The 17,041-nt window shown below is 48.1% G+C and overlaps 1 long non-coding RNA gene across 1 annotated transcript; it reads right to left on the reverse strand.

Annotated features, from left to right (window-relative positions):
- Positions 1–10,572: 10,572 nt before the first annotated feature.
- Positions 10,573–12,126, reverse strand: LOC136303591 (uncharacterized). Its single transcript, XR_010724256.1, has 3 exons — positions 12,056–12,126; positions 11,285–11,402; positions 10,573–10,605 (listed from the first exon to the last, which is right to left on the reverse strand). It is a non-coding gene; the product is annotated as an uncharacterized lncRNA (long non-coding RNA).
- Positions 12,127–17,041: the final 4,915 nt, after the last annotated feature.

The raw sequence follows: 17,041 nt of genomic DNA on the forward strand, positions 1-17,041 counted from the left end.
CAATCTTGCAGATGTGCAAGTTGCACTCACAATTTCAGCTCCTTAGGTTCAGAAACGATTCTGTGGAAAGTTCTGCCCAGTGTTCTGCTATTTAGAGTATCTATGTGGAGAACTCTAAGGAGCCCTGGTCTTGGAATGGGTTATTCAGTTATCCTTTAAGTATTGCTGGAGTGCTGCTCGAAGAGCTGGCTGTGCTAGAAATGGCACTCTGCAACAGGGCAAAAGTGATCCATAACACAAGTAACCCTTTGAGACAATGTGATAAAGGAAAATACTGAATCTGTGTGTTCAAGATCATTCAGTTGTAGAGTTTAGTGGAGTTCTCACATCTGCAGTGCTGATTTATAGGCATCGTCTGTGGCGAAAGGCAAAGTCATCACAGACGTTAAGTGCAGCATATGGTTCTGTATAATAAAATTCAACTCGTGCTCTCTGCTTTAGCCTCTACCATATGGTTTTGACTTAATTTGTAGCCGTTTGTTCTGCCAGATAAGTTTAAGAAAAAGTTACACAGTGATTTATCATTCGAAGAAAACCTCCGTGTTTCCTACCCTGTCATTAATGAACTTGGATCAATTATTTGATCAGTCTACCAAAGTTGTTTGGGTTTACCTATTAAACAGTTAAACAGCTATTAAATAGCTATTAAACAGTTCTGTTAAAGGTGTCAATAGCGCAAATAAGCATATGGTTTAGCTAGTCAGAGACAATCTGATATAGAAAACTTTGTATGTGATTCTCGTGACAGGATGAAAGAGTAACTTGGAGTTTGTTTGGTAGTAAAAGTACGTAATATTTTTTTAGAATAACCGTGTGGGGGCTGAGCGTGTGTGTTTAAATACTTGTACATGTCTACTCTGAGAAATGAGGGGTCAGACGTGTCTCTCCAGGGCTTTGAACATAATTCAGGTAATAGTTCCATGTTGTACTCCATCTTAATTTGAATGCCTAGGTCCAAGTGAATCTTTCAGTTGTGTAATGTAAATGGTGACATTTGAGTATTTTTCTCAACTATCGTACATGAAAATATAATGCTGAAGAAGTAAGAGTTGCCTCATTAGGCTGAAATATGGGCGTCCATTGGTCTAGCAAAGTTTCTGTGCTTATGAAATACAGGAAATGTATTTTTCTTTTTCTCCTGTTAGCAAGAGATTCTGTTAGTGATTCCTTCCTGGATCTTTAGGGGGGTGCAGGTGGTCCTGACTGCTCTGCTTTCTGACAAATTAATTTGGTGTGCTTTACCTTTGGTGGAAGATTAAAGGGGAAAATACTCTGGTATATCAGATTTTCCTTGGAGGCAACTCGTGACTTAATAGTTTGGAACAAATGCTTTCCATGTGGAATAGGCAGTAAAGGGCTCCTCTGTAAGTGTGAGTGATAGTGAAAGAGTGCTTGTCACCTGATGCTTTGTTCCTTTAAGTATTGTGCATTTAGGGTATTTTATATTGTGTGTAAATGTGTACAGAAATGCTTTTAGAGCAACAAGTTTGTGTTAATATGAGCCTAAAAGAAAAGTCCTTACCTGGTGTAAATTTGATGTTTGTTGGTGGCTGTAAGGTAACACAGCTAGATGCGGTGTAATACAGGACGAACGCGCTTTCACAGGTGCTGGTTAGATTCTCCTTTATTTCATTTAGAATCTTCCTGACTGACAAGACAGGATTTCTTCACCGTGGCTTTTTATTTAGCATTTATTACATATTGACTGGCACTTTTCACTTAAAACAGCAGTGTTAGCTGGCCTCTTGTAACTGTATGAACATCTCAAACGTGAGGAGTTGAATCCAGTGCTTTGAACAGATAGCCAGAGCGCGGAGTGCCAGAGGTGGTGCTAATGTGGGCAATGGCTTCCTGTATGCCTGGAGCCAGATTTTATCTTTATACTTTGTATTGGGATTTATAAAATGTAGCTGAGCAGTGTTTTTCTGGATTTGATGCATTTGGAAGGCAATTTTTCTTCTGAGCAGGTCCCCGTGTGTTGTTTTTGGAATTTTAAGATGCCGGTCCTGGTGGGAAGTCAGTAATAAGCATAATGAGAAAAACCCAACCCTGTTCTTCAAATTAATTCACAAGCCCACTGGAACTCCTTGAGTTTGATGGAAAAGTGACATTAGTCAACAAAAATTACATTCTAGTCTCACAGCTCATGTATTTTTTGGCACACTGCCATGTGCATCCTGCCTGCTGCACAGCAATATTGGGAACATCTGGAAATAAATTCATGGGTAAAAGTGAAAATTAATTATGTGCCTAACTCATCTCTACATGCAGTAAATGATGATATGGAAGTATTCTCTCTGTTAAATGCTAGGCAGGTACTGGATTAGGTGAAGACAAAATTGAAGGGAATTGAATGTTTTGGTACTACCAAGGAGCTCGAGCTCAAAGGCTTGCCAGTCCTGGGAAAGAATAAACATCAGCAGTGGGGCTGCTCCAGTGCATAAGTGCTTCCCAGGAGTAGAAATACTGAAAACTGTACTTGGAACCTTGAAAAGGAATAATATCACCCTGATGCGAGCTCTGTTCTTAGTTTGTAGATGAATATGCCCGAGTAGCTCAAGGGGTAATTCAAATTGGGTGACTGAAGGATGGGGTTGCCTGGAGGAGCTCTTGGGGTAACATTCAAATGCTGTGGTTAGCTCTGTCTCGTGTTTATCTGTATTTTCTTCCTTCACTCCCTTGAAATACCAAATATTCCCTGTGGTCTAATGAGATGCTGCTGTCCTAACTTCCCTGTGTTTGCTGTTGAGTAATATTTTGATTCTCATCATTTCAACAAAGAAAGATGTAGAGGCAAAGAAAGGCCTTCAAAATGAATAATGAGCTGTCTTTCCATTAAGTTCATGTTGAACACTTAATATTATTCATTCTCTATGCTCCAACTGTGCTTGTAATATTGTCTGATAGTGAAGTATGAGCTTCATATGTAAGAACATGAGACTCTTGCAGTGTGGGAGCACAAGCTCTCCTGGGACCAGATCAGGGTGTGGAGGTTCTGGTGGCTTTTTTTTTTTTAGAGCTTTTTTTGATATGTGGAGTTTCAGAGAAGTTTTCAGTGACTTTTTTGAGCTCTGACAGAAGAGGGAGTATCTGGCTTTACTTTTCAAGACAAAGCAATAAGCTCAAAATGCGTATGTGTACTTTGTTAACAATACCTACTGAAATTTCCCCAAGTGCTTTGATTGAACATCACGTGTAGCAAACTACAGAAAGAGAATGATTCATTACTTTTATTGCTTTTGACTGAAAAGGGGAGATAGAAAAGGGTGTGTTTTATTCATTGATCATTGAGAATTATATTGGCATGGGTAGAACCATTTTTAATCTTTTGTCTCTGATCCTTTATTAGGCAACAGCTGCAGTCATTTGAAGTAAATTGTCCATTAAAGCACTCTTTTGGCTTTTGACAAATTGCATCAAACTGCCTCCTATGGGGAGACACAGCCCTGAGTAATTGTGCAAGTTTATTCTTGTTGCCAGAGGCAGAAATTGCCTGAATTTCAGAAGCTGCATGCACAGAGGGCAGCAGAAATAAGCAAAGGGAAGCTTTATTTCTGGTCAAGTGCAAGTAGAGACATAAGAAGCCTGTCCTTGTTTGGTTTGATGGCACAAAATTGCATTTTCACTCATATTTGTTTCCAACAGTTGTCAATCTGTAATAATCTGAGTAACTGTTAGAACCATGGAAACATTCTTGGATGAGTATCAGACCCGTGCTTGTGTGTCTCTCCCCTGGGATAGTCCCCCTTACCTGGAAAATGAGGAACTCAAAAAGGGGCAGCAGTGGGAGGAAAGTTGAGATGAGAAATTTAGAGATAGAACAGAGGCAGTCAGTTCTTTAAGCTTACAGTTGTCAAAAGTCACTGCTGACTTTAAAGTGTGCATCTTGGACACCTACTGTAGAGTACATGTAAAATATTCACATTGCTCAAGCAATTAATTTACTATCAAATGGGTATGTCTTATAAGCTCAGAATGTAACCTTAATTAGCACAGGAAATTTAGTCAAAATGTTCTATTCTTATGAAAATTTTATTGCCTGATCTCATTAGTCTGTTTTGTCTCATTTGTATGTTCATTTAATGGATTGGAAGCCTGTGTTTTCCCTAGATATGCTTTTAAGAGAAGCAATATCAGTTCAGCTCTTGTTCTTCCTGCAGTTTGTGCACGGGCAGGGACACTGACCAGGGCATCTCAGCTCTGCAGAATGACTGAGTAGGAATTTCGTGAGTGTTGATAAGTAGTCAATCTACAAGAGGTCAGCTGTGATTAGGGCTGTGAGGAAAAACTGCAGGGGGGAGGAAAGACAACTTGAGCATGTGGCACAGGTAGAGTTTGAGCTGAGAACAAAGTGCCAAATGAACAAGCCAGAACGAGTAAAATTGTAGGTTTTGGAGGAGAGCAGAGTCATGTCTGTACCTTGTGCATTTGCCAGTCATTGCTGGTAGTAGGATCTCGGCTGCCGTCTAACAATGGTATATTCTTTCAGGAAAAGTGTCTTTCTTTGATATTTAAATTTTTTTTGTGCTTGGGGAAGAAAGTTGCTCCAGCTTTTTGGAGGTAGTATCTTGTGTGCAGGTGTGTGTCCAAAGCAATGAAAACAACCTGAGTAACCCTTTTAGGAGGCAGAGATGCAAACAGAGCTTGACAGAGTTATGTGCCTCAGGCTTCCTTAGCAAAGAAAATCTCCCTCAGGGGGCCCTAGGGGCAATTAACAGGGAAAAAAAAAAACCAACCTAAACCAAACAAAATTAAAAAAAATTTGCGAACCCCTGCACTACGGGACCCTCCTGGGCAGCAGAGCTTGTGCCCACATGGCAGCAGCTGCCTGGGACAGTGCAGAGGGCAGAAAAAGGCAGAAAACATGAAGGGAAAAAAAGGGTGGGACGTTTGATGGGAAAAGTGGCAGGAAACAAGAGTGAAAAAAGGGCACAAAATGCACAAGAAAAGTATTAGGAACAGGAGGGGGAAAGAACGATAAATGTGAGGGGAAAAGTGGGAGAAATGGGAGAGGGAAACGCTGGGAAACACGAGGGCAAAAGTGAGAAACATGAGGAGACAACTTGGAGAAAAATGACTGAGGAAAGGAGAAAAGCATGAAGGGAGAAAAGGGCAGGGTAAGTGAGGGGAAAATTGTGAGAATCATGCGAGAACAAAAAAGCAGGAAAAAGCGGGAAGTTGGGGAAATGTGAGAGGTAAAGTGTGAGGAGAGGGAGCTGAAAAGGGTGGGGAAAATGAGTAAAACTTGGGAGGCAAACATGACAGGAAAACTGTGAGACTCGAGAGGGGGAAGGGGTGGAAATGTGAGAGGGAAAAGAACAGGAAACGTGAAGGGAGAAAAGGAGCGAAGGCAGTATTGGCATGACAGCTGAAATGATTCCTAACACATTCCCCCATGCATTTGCCCATTTATTGCACTAGCCCAGGGCTTCTCTGTATGTCCGTCTCCCCCTGTGCCTTGATTCCTGTTCGGACGCAGTAGAAGTGCAGGATGTGCCCACCAGCAGGAGCTGCTCCAGGCTGGGAAGGGGCCAGGTGGTGCTGATTTCCAGAGGCTTCTGTGTCCCAGGTGAGGCCAGGGCAGGAGTGGGTTGAAAGGTGCTGCTGCTGCTCCTCTGTGCCAGAGAGCCCTGGCTGGGCAGGGCACGGCGCCCACTGCACTGCGGGCTCTTTCTCCTGCCACAGCTGGGCACACCTGGCAACAAATCATGATGACTTGTGGGGAAACCAAGGGCTTTGTGGAGGCTGCATTGCTCTGCACACACCCGGGCCACCTGCAGCACAGAGCTTTGGCCCCCAGAAATGTAAACCCGAGGGGAACAGCTGGAAACGGTTTCATTTTCACCTTTCAATAGAAGCGACTAAAATCAAAGTTACCAAGAAGGGCTCCGATCCCTGGTGCCAGCTCGGTGTGAGAAAGGAGGCATGACTTTATTTCAGTGCTGGGTGCGTGGGGAATCACTTTCCTAACACGTGCTCAGCCAGAAATCCCACCTACTCATTTGTAACCATGGAAACAAGACCTACTCATTACTTTGCTGAAACTCACAGGTTAAGCATTCCCTCAAATTAGTTGACATATTTAAATCACTTCTCAGAAGTTACTGACAGGAGAGTAGGGCTCTCTTGAGAGTCTCTGGTGGTCATTTGGGGAACATCCCATTCCTGCAATTCTCCTCCGATGCTCAAGAGCCTCCTGCAACCACTCTTTTTGCCTTGAATGCGTTCCAGCTACATTCTTAGGAGGACTATTCTATTCTCAAGGCTAAAGAAGCCACTTGCACACATCAATCACTGCACTGGGGGAATAGAGGGTTCAACACTGTTAATGGGAAGGGAATCCATGATTTGTTGCAGTTCAGCATTTTCTCAACCCTTTCTTTCTCTGGGAATTGCTCACAAGCATTTCCTCAATGCACCTTGAAAATGTTTTTGCTGACTGAAGCCACATTGTGTCTTTCCTTCAGCAATTCAGAAAGAAAACACAAATTGCCTACTGAAACCTTTCTACTCCCTTCCAAATCAGTTCACTGCTCAAGCACAAGCCCCATTCCCTCAGTGAGATAGGAGGTAATATTTTGCTTCAGCTGAAGGGTTATTAGAAGAAAGAAGGAAAGCTGTTGGTTCTAGGTGTTGTTAGGATTTGGGTTTGGATTTGTTCTAGTTAATTCGTTGGGTGTTGCTGTGAGCTGGGAGAGGGGCCAACTTGAAGACCAGACCAAAAGGGAAGTAGGGTAAGAGGGGAGGGGACAGAAAAGGAGGCGGTGGGGACAGAATATAAGTTTCCTTTTACCCAGCCAAAGGGAAAGGGGACATGGTTCACCCTGGGCTGGGAAAGGCAGTAAAAAGCAGCATTTTCTGTGTGTGTGTTGTGTGTGTGTTTGGCTCTTGGGAGAGGGAGATACACACCCAGCTCAGGTGAATCCTTCCTAAGAAACAGTTCTCTTTGGCTTTGATGACTTTGTCTCCCCATTTAATTTCATCTAAGAGTTGGCTCCTTTCTAACACCCCTCTCCCAGCAGCTCAGGGCTGCATTGCACAGTGCTTGCTGTGTGCCAGAGAGCTCAAAGCAGGCTGGCCTGGCGCCCCGGAATATTTCTGCAGAACACTCTGCATTTCACCCCTTTGCTCTGGCTCAGTGCACAACTCCAGCACTGCAGGCGCTTCCTCCCAGAGCCGTGTGATGCCCCGACTCCTGCAGATGTGACCTGACAAGCTGTCCCTGCCTGCCGCTGGCCTCGCTTCCCCCGGCAGAAGCGCCGTGCCTGAAGGAGGCTGCCCTGTGCCGGAGCCTGCGGAGCAGCCCGGCTCCCTCCCCTGTGCCCAGAGCGCTGCACACACTGCTCGCCTTGGCCAGGAGTTAGAGGGCAGCCGGCACAAGGGTGGCAATCCTCAGCCAGGCCTGCAGCCCTCGGCTGTGGTTTGCCTTTCTCTGCTCCTGTGCACGCTCCGGACGGCCGATGCCACCGGTCTGTGCTGTGCCCAGCACGGCCACGCTTCCCCTCGGGAGCAGCCGGCTGCCAGCTGGGCTCTGAGAGCGCAGGATTCGCCCGGGGCCCCCAAGAGGCACCCAGGGCCGGGCTGCTGCCTCTTGCAGCTCCAAGGGCCTCCTTGCAGCTGCCTCTGCCCCGGCTCAGGCTGCTCCGGGCTCTGCCAGGGCTCTGCTGGGGCTCCAGCCTGGGCAAGGCGGGGCCTGGGCTCACCCTGCAGCCGCTGACAGCTCTGCACCAGCTCTGCGCCTTTCCCAGCAGCCTCCCTGATCTTTCTGCTGTCTCACTTGGGCAAAACTCTCCCCCAGACAAAGAGATTGCACTTAGGGATACAAATGCAAGTGGCAGCAACCCAAAGGCTCTCGAGTCAGAGCTCAAGGCCTGCATCTGCACAGGGTATTTGGGCTGCCCCACTCGTCCTTTGGTTCTGCCTGCAAATGCCACTGCCCTTTCTGCCTCAAACACAAGTGCCACAGCTGGGTAAAACCCAGCCCCTGGGCCATATTCCAAAGGCACTGCGGTCCGGAGAGCATGACGAAAGAAGAGCCTACTCCCCCTTCAAACCGTACCAAAGAGGGCATCAATGTCACTTTCCACCTCTAAGCAAAAATGGACAGTTCAGAAGGAAATGTTGAGCATTCTCACAGGCTCAGAAGGAGGACAATCTTCAAAATGACTTGAGGTTTCAGAAACTTTATTTACAATCCTAGGCCAAAATACTACCCTACAATCCTAGGCTAAAATCCTACTCTACAATCCTAGCTACAATCCTGCTCTACAATCCTCTACGATGCTGGTGATGGAAGAAAAAGTTTTTAAGTGACTGGTCCATTCCTGTCAACTCCTTCTACTTCTTAAATGCAAGGATGAGTGGCACCAGGCTGGATGTAGGCTTGGCCGATGTTACAAATGGATGCTGCACAAAGGAAAACAAAAAACAAGAATGAACCATTACTTTTCAAGCTAAGAGCCCCAAAGGCAGGGTAATCTTTTTTTCAATGAAAAGGGGATTGAGTCAGAGTAGGTCTAAGGAGCAACAGTGGGACAACAGTGGCACAGCTTACTGCAAGAGCTGCTAAATGCCCCAGGCCTGGAAATATTTCAGGTCTGAGCATCCTGATCTCTTTAAAGACGCCCCTGCTCATTGCAGGGCACTTGGACCAGATGACCCTTACAGGTCCCTGCCAGCCCAGCCCAGTCTAGGATTCCTGGCTGTTCTCATTTGGACAGCACCAAGAGTGGAGGTGAGGAGGACGAGGCTCATCTGATGCCTGGCACTTCAGTGCAGGAGGAGCCCGTCCCTGGGACACTGTTTCCCCTGCAGCCCCTTGGCATTTTACCTGCAGCAGCTCCTTGGCAGACCAGCGCCGCTCCTCGTCTCTCTGCAGGCAGCAGCTCAGGAAGTCACGCAGCAAAGGGGAGAGGAGCCTGGGCTGCCGCAGCTCTGGGATCCTTTTGATGGCTATCAGGAATCGAGCCTGGAGAAAAAGGAAAGACGAGTCTCTCAGCTGCTTCTTTCACATCTGGAACTGCTCTCCCAGATCCCACCGTTTCAGCTGCACTCTGCAGTGGCTGTTTCTGCCGTGGCACAGAGGCAGAGATGACTTTCCTGGACCAACAAAAAACCCAAAGCCTGATGCAGTCACAGCTTTTCCAGCATCCAGCAGATCTTGCCCTGGCAGCTGATTTCATTGACTGACCTCCTTAGTGGAAACTACATCAGCAAAAGCACCTTTGCTTCTCCGAGGATTCACCTGACCAGCTTGACAGGCTAGTTGGAAGAGGGACTTTGCTCTACTAACTCACTCTAGTATTTCCAAGGAGTATGACATGAAAAGCATCTCTGCAGCACTTGTTGGTCCCTTAAGCACAGCTGCTATAAAAGTCATCAAGCTTTTTCCTTGGTTCTTGAAAAAAATGGGAATTAAAAGTAAAGAAAGGAAATCCCTCAGTTAAGGCAAGTTTCCCTGTGAGAAGAATGGGGGTACACTTCTCTCCAAACCACTGTTTTAGAAACTTTGTTGGGTTTGGGTTTCTTTCCTTCATTTCAGGAAAGATAACAGCAGCTCTAAGATGCTTGTTTCCTGTTAGTAGGGCCATCTACACGGCCAAAAGAGCTGGAAGGACTTCTAAGCCAAAGCCAAATGTTGCCTGAGAAGGGAGATTGTTTGCCTGGGCTAAGGCTTGAGTTCCCCCACGGATGCAACCAAAACCCCAGCAGATGCTGATGTGCTGCAGGGACATTTTCAGAAAGGGACCGTGGTGGAAGTAGTTCCAGCAGATGGCAATGGGATTTTGTCCAATGGCACACAGAACGTGGGATGGGGGAGAATGACAGCGGGATCAGAGAGTATTTACACCTTACCACGAGAGGACCTTTATTCCAGTAAGGAGGTTTTCCTTCTACCATTTCAATGCCCACAATTCCAAAAGACCATATGTCTGCTTTGGGGCCATAGGACTCAGCTTTTGCAATTTCAGGCGCCATCCACCAAGCAGTCCCGGTCACCGATCTCCGTCTACTCTGCTCAGGGGTGAGTTGAGCAGAGAGGCCAAAATCAGCTGGGGAGAAAGCAAAAGAAGGTTTTTATTTGAATCCTGTGCAATTAGGAAAGCAAGGAAAAGAATTGCCCAGTTGAAGTTGGAGAATGTGCTACTGAATCTCCTGGACAACTGTCCCTGCTCTGTTTCCTCAGGACTTTAGCCAAGGAAATATGGCATTGGCTGCTTCAAAAATCCCCACATTTTTTACACGGCCTCCAGCAGTGTCTTTTGTTCCCCTGAAGCTTTAGACCTGTAGCCCCCTCCCTCTGGAAGGAACACACACAGAGCAATGCCACTGTGCACTGCTCGATCCTTGCCATAGGTCTGTGCACGTTGCCACCGCGTGCTCAGCTCACAACAGGCTCCCTGCACTGCCACCAGCACCATTTGGGGGGGGCTGGCACTCACTCAAAAGCAGCCCCACAGCCCACATATCCCTGGAATGCTGCACCTGCCCGAGAATATACTGACCCAGCTTGACAGAGCCATCTGTTTTGAGGAGAATGTTGAGGCTCTTCACATCTCGGTGTATCACGTGATTGGAATGGAGAAAATGCAGTCCTTGCAGGCACTGAGAGAGAAACCAGAAACAGGAGGGCAAAAATCAGTGATGTGACTTTATCACACAAGAAAGGAAAGAGCTCTCCAAGATTCCCTCTGCAGGGGAATGGGGAGTAATGGCAGAAGACAGTGCCATTGAGGGCAAGAGCTCGCTGCTCCAACACAGGCAGAGCAGCACCTTTCTAAAGAAAGGCATGTCAGCTTGTCAAAGAGCAACAGCAACTGCTGGTGTAGACTCTGCCCTGGAAACCAGCCAGGATGACTGCTGCTGCAGTGGATGTGCTCAGAAGTACAGAGCATTCTGGCTGCACTGCTAACCTTTCCAGCTGAGGACTCAGAGAAATGAGTCTCTCTTTCTTCTTTGCTGCTGCTTTCAAACAGTGCCACCCCCACCTTTGCTTTTACAGGCAAGGAATGCAGCGCAGACAGGCCAAAGTTTAGAGAGGCAAGATGGAGAAGAGCAAATACAAGAGCCAGAGTGAGAATGCAACAGCAGGAGAGAAGAGGACAAGAACAGAGTCCAGTGAGTGTAAGGGCACTGGCAGGCAGTTCGCTTGAGATGCTTTTGCTTGCCCAGAGCATACCAGCGACACAGAAACAAAGCCTGGCTCACGGAATCGCTCCTGTCCTGAGCCCCTTTCCCAGACAATACTGCCCAAGCCCTGGGACGCACCGATGGGATCCCTCACCTCTCGACTGATGGTTGCAACGTGGTGTTCACATAGGCGAACCTCAGCGATGACATCCTTCAGAGAGCCTCCATCCATGTACTCCATCACCAGCCAGAGTTCGTTGAGCACAAGGTAGCTGAAAGAAGGGAACAAGGCCATGCAGATGAACATGCATACATTGGTTTCTTTGCTTGATTCTTGTTTCCGGGTCCCTTTGTGACATAGACAGAATTCAAGGAATAGACATTCCCTCCAGGCTGTGCATTGTTTGCAGTCTGTGCAGTCTCAAGGAGAACAGCACATCTGTGAAAAAGGAGATATTTTAGATGGCCAGCAAGCAAAAAGTACAGTTTAGTATCAGCCAAGATGAAAAACCTGTCCCGCATGGTATTTCTGGAAAGGAACACCTAGTGTTCCTGGCATGGCCAGCCCTGGAAAAGAGGCAACAATCCAAGGGAAATCCTCCCTAGCATGCTTCATCAGCATTGAAGAAACTTGAAAAAATCAATCTTGAGACAACATGGAGGCAGTGAGCTTACAGGGTATTGACTTAGTATGGGAGGGTTGATTCAGGTTTTTGGCCAATGTTCCAACTCAGTGTTTGAAAGCCAGGGAAGACACATGCAGGCAAAATACACTCTCTTCCCATCCACTGGAGATGAGTAGAGAAATAATAATTAACTGATTATTAACAGCTCTATTTTCTGCCAGTGTCCAAAGTGGGTTTTTAACCTCGCATGCTTTAACTATGTAAACAAACCTTCATGGGAAGAGACCATGACCACTCACCTGTCTAAATAATCCACAATATGGGGACCCTTATTCTTCTTCATGATCATGATTTCATTTAGCGTTTGTTGATTCCTATTCAGTCCTTGAAGATTGATTTTCTTGATGGCCACCTAGAATGACACAGAAAATCAGTAACTTTAGAAGCAGGTGGAAGGAGACCAAAACACACATGGAGCGAGTGATTTTGCAATGACACAGGTGAGCTCTGCCAAAGTGCCTTGCGATTAGACAAAGGAGTAATTAGGAACTGACATTCCTACAGCTCATTTCTCTGCTCCTTTGGGGGCCAGTTCCAGGACACGTGGCCACTGACCACATTTTGCCTTGTCCACCTGTTAGCAATGGTGTGTCAACTCTCATCCCCAAAGCTCTGAGCACACTCTCTGTTTCTCTGTCCGTACTTCAGAGGAAGAAATGCGTGCCTTGGTACTCTGTGGATACATCTTGGGCTCTAGGCAGGGCTTGGGGCTTTCAGGGACGCCTTGCAGATCTCTCCCTACGTGCAGTTCCCAAGTGCAGCACTGCAGGTGGCTAAGGAACTGCCAGGAACATTCAGATGTATTTGCTGGCAGCCAGAAATGGGAATTCAGGACTCTGAAGCCGTAGCCCCAGAGAGCAGTGAGATGCTCCAAGGCACCACCTTTGTTGGAGCAATTGAGAGCCAGGGAGAGCGTCCTTCTCTGAAAGGAACCGCTGCCCCCCTTGCCTTCCTTCTGGCAGCTGAGCAGGACAAAGACTGTCCCAAATGCAGCTGGCAGGCTGGCACCAGTCTGTGCTTCTTGTGCCTTTGCAGCACAGCTCTAGCCACAGCTGCAGCCACAGCTGACACGAGAGAGGAAAGCCCTGGAGAGCAGCAGAATCTGCGGGGGCTCTTGACATTTACCTGTCGTCCTGTGGCTGTGTTGATGGCTCTGCAAACCTCTCCAAAAGCCCTAGAAACAAAACAGCAGCAAAGAAAGGAGAAGCCATTTAGACCTTGGAGTGAAAGCCAGCCAAGACAGGAGATGTCTGCTGGAAATGCCTCCAACCCGCAGCATGCAGGAGGGCTCTGCCAGAAGGCAGATGATGCATTTTCCTCTCCAGTGCATGGGCACTGAGCCTGTTTCTGAAGCATTGGGGTTTAGTGCCTCAGCTCAAAAGGCCAGGTGATTCTTTCATCTTGGATTTCAGTTTCTAAACTGGGCAGTTTTCATCCTGATCACACTATTTCCTTCAGCAAACTCTTGGGAAGAAATGTTCCTTCAAACAGTTATCTGCCTGCTACAAAAAGGGGTGGTTGCTGTTTCTGGCAATGAAATCCAAGTGTCTTTGACAATTCCTTCTGACCACACTTCCAAATTCTGGCTGGTACTGAGAGATGGGGCAGACTAACCCCAGTGTCTGAATATGTTTGCAGCTTGCCTGACTTCACCCTTGACAGATATTCCAGCAGCAAATCGTTGCCCCATGATTGCGTACAAGTAACTGTGGTTGGACTCACCCTCTGCCAACAATTTCCTCTTCCATGTATTTCCTTCGGGGATTTTCCATGCTCGCCCTTTGCCCTGAGGGAAACAAAATGCAAGATGCTCACTTGAAAGCAGACATCCCACCATCCAAGAGATACAAAAGGCAGCCCTGCTGGGGCTGTACAGTCTGGCCTTCTGAGCCCTTTGTGGCCAGCTGGGTAACAACAACAACAACAACAATTGCAACAAGACAGGCAGCTCTGCAGCACAAGCAGGCCAGCACAGAGAATGATTTTCTACAGTCCTTTGAAGAGATCTCTTGAAAGAAAAGAAAGCACAGGGAGATGCATTCCCAGGAGAGGAGGGCATCTTCCCCACCTTGCAGCAGTTTGCCAAAAGAATGCCTTTCCCTTTGTAAACCCAAGCAGCTCATGCTCTAACCAACCCCAAGGGGCCTTCAGCAGCAGGACCCTCACCCTTGATGAGCAGGCTGAGCTGGAAGACGCCCTTGCCCGTGGCCCACGTGAAGAACCACACTGCTTCTCCTCCCCCTGACAGCAGGGATCAGTCCCTGCCATTGCACTCGCCCTCTCAGCCCCGCACACGTGCCCACCTTCCCGCAGCGGGCAAGGGCAGCAAGGACAGCAGTGCTCCTCAGGTGCCGGCGGGACACGGACAGCTGCCCAGAGGAGATGCTGACCCTCTGTGAGCCCAGCCCAGGCCGTGCAGGAGCCGGCCCAGAGCAGGGGCTGCTGCCTCGCGGCAGCTCCGCGCTGCAGCGGCCGGCCGGCAGCGGGACTCTCCCAGCTAAGGAAGGCTCCAGCCTCGGCGCTCACACCAGCCCTCAGGGCCAGGGCAGCCACCGCCACAAAGCTGCCAAAGCCCAGGCACCAGCACTGACAAGCAATGGCAAGAAGGCACGGCCACACCCAGCCCCTTCCAAGCTGGTGCCCCCACTGAGGACACGGCAGGATTGGCTTGGAGAGCAGACACACCCAGGTGCACATCAGTGCCCTTTTGTGCCAACAGGTGACGGGAGACAGACAGTCAGCTGGGCTCTCTTCTCAGCCCCACCAGGTCTCATCTGAGGGCACAGGACCGGCAGCTGCTCTGGGCATAAAGCAGCTTCAATGACTTGTGCTGTAGAATCACAAAGGGCTTGATGTGTTTTCCTAGAGACTGATCTGAGCAGGGCTTGGGCCAGTGGGTAGCATTCTAACAGTCATGGGAATGACTGGGAATCAGGTAGGAAAAAGTGTCATGGATCTGAGGAATATACAGCAGAAGGGCTCGAGGCTCACTCCTGAGAAATGCCTACAGTGCACTTTTATCTGATCGTGTCCCAGGCCTATGTCTCTTGGATGTATCTTTCTAGGAACAAAACTAGGATATGAAATACAGATTGTAATAAAAAGATCTGTTTTTTTTCATTGGGGGCACAAAAAAAACAGCTCTTGCTCTCTGTTTGTGCTGTCACCTGATGTTCTTTCCAAAGAGTCCTCACTGACAAATATATAATATTCTCATTAAAAAACCTGCAGATGTAGTAGTGGTAAATAAGAACAGTCATCAAAATGACGCCACTAAGACACATGGGGCAGAAGAGCTCCTTCAAGATGGAGAAAAAACCTCTACCCAAAAAAAATCCGTAAAAAAACCTAAACTAAAACCACAACCAGAAGACAAAATGCCAAAACCAATCAATTTCCGTGAAGGTTTTTTTTGCTCGGATGGCGGATGAGAAGTCAGGAGTCTAAGGAGAATTTAGGAAGCTGACTATTCTGTCCAGTTTGGCCACTAGCACACAGGACTTGCCCAGATCATTTGCTAGCTCACAGCCTTCTGCTGATGCAAGGACAACCCCTGCTTCCGCCTTTAGCAGCTGGGGAAGCTCAGGCAAACCCCAGGCACGTCCAAGCTGCCCTCAGAGGCAGCGGGAACACCCAGAGCACTCTCTTGCTGCCTGGGAGCACAGCCTTTCCTGTGGGGAGCCCTAAATGCTCCTGGGACACCAAAGTGAGGAGGATCATTGGGTCCAGCTGTGCTGGCACGTGCACACAATACACTGTCCCTCAGAGAAGAAAGACACAAGACATACTCAGGAGCTCCAGGGACTCATCCTCATCATCCTCCATCTCCTGTTGCTGAGCAGAAGCCGTGTCAGTGCTGGAGATGAACGAACTGCCCGGGTTCCACTGCACAGCTTGGCCAGCACTAGTGCCTTCAGGAGACACTGCTGCTCCTGCAGGTTCAACAGAAGAGCCTGTGGAGATCTGAGACAACAAAGGAGTTGGTGTCAGAAAGAAAAGTGGCTGGCAGAGATTAGCCCCAGATCCCATTTCAAATGCAAGCCCTTAGCAAGATGCTGTCAGCCACATGCAGGGCTCTGCCATGGGTTTGTTTTGATGTCCACTCCTCAAACTGGATGGCTCAAAGCCAAAGGCTGGTTTGACTGGAGTGCAAGGCCAGATTCATTGTCCATTTTCTCCAAAATGCATTTGCGTGGGTTTTCTGAAGGGTGACTGCCAAAATGACCATTCCACTTTCTCCCAAGGACGCTTTTCCCCCTCCAAGGGCTGCAGACACACTTGCAGCTCTTTGTTCAAATGTTCTACCTTCTCCCATGGAGTCCTCTTTTCCTCCGGCATCTTCTGAACGTGCCCAACCGGCAGCGCTGCTGCTTGGGACAGTTTCTGTGCCTCACAGGAATCTTGGGCCTCCTTGCTGCCAGTCACTTGATGGAAATCTTTGCAGGCTGCCAGGCGAGATGTCAACACTTCCACCTCAAGTCAAAGAGAACAAAGCAGTCAGAGAGTCCAGCTTGTCCCTGTCAGCCAAGAGTCATCGACTCTGAGGAAAGGGAGAGGACCAGATTCACAAGGGATACAGACAGCTTCTTTCCAGATCCATCTGGGTCACCGTGTTCACCTGCAAGAACATCTCAAGAAACAAGGAGAGCGGGAAGAGGCCAGCAGGAATGCATTCAGATGACTGCTGGCCAAAAGGCCAAAGCACTAGTGCCACTGTGCAAGGCAGTAGCTGAGATTCAGCAGAGCAGGGAGTGTCCTTCAGAGTGCCTGTGACACACACTGGAGCAGGACGGCACTCAGAGGCATCACCCCACCCCCCTGCTGCTCTGCAGGGGAAAGGCAAGAAGGGCAGAAAGCACCAGGTTGGTGACTGCAGTGGCTATTGCTCATTCACTCACTTGTTTCTGTAGAGCCTCTCGCTTCTCAAGGAGGAGACAAATTTTCGCTCGGCATGCTGTTTGAATCTCCATTTCTTCCTCCAGCCTCTTCTCCCATGCCTTGATCCTAGCCCGAGTTTTCTGCAGCTCTGCCTGCAGCTTGTCTCCAAAGTTCCGTAAAGAACAGGAGACAGAACCTTCCATCAGGGGAGTGGCTACCACTCCTCCGCTTACATGGTTTTGTTGATTGCCCCTCTCCTGATGGAGTTTCCATTGATCCTCAGTTCTCCTGATGTCTTCCCTGCTCTTCCTCCTCGCTGCCATCGTGTCACTCGGAGGTTTGGGCGG

This window comes from Chamaea fasciata, unplaced genomic scaffold (assembly GCF_029207755.1).
Source record: "Chamaea fasciata isolate MVZ Bird 193981 ecotype frontalis unplaced genomic scaffold, bChaFas1.0.hap1 SCAF_38, whole genome shotgun sequence".
Lineage (NCBI taxonomy): Eukaryota > Metazoa > Chordata > Aves > Passeriformes > Sylviidae > Chamaea > Chamaea fasciata.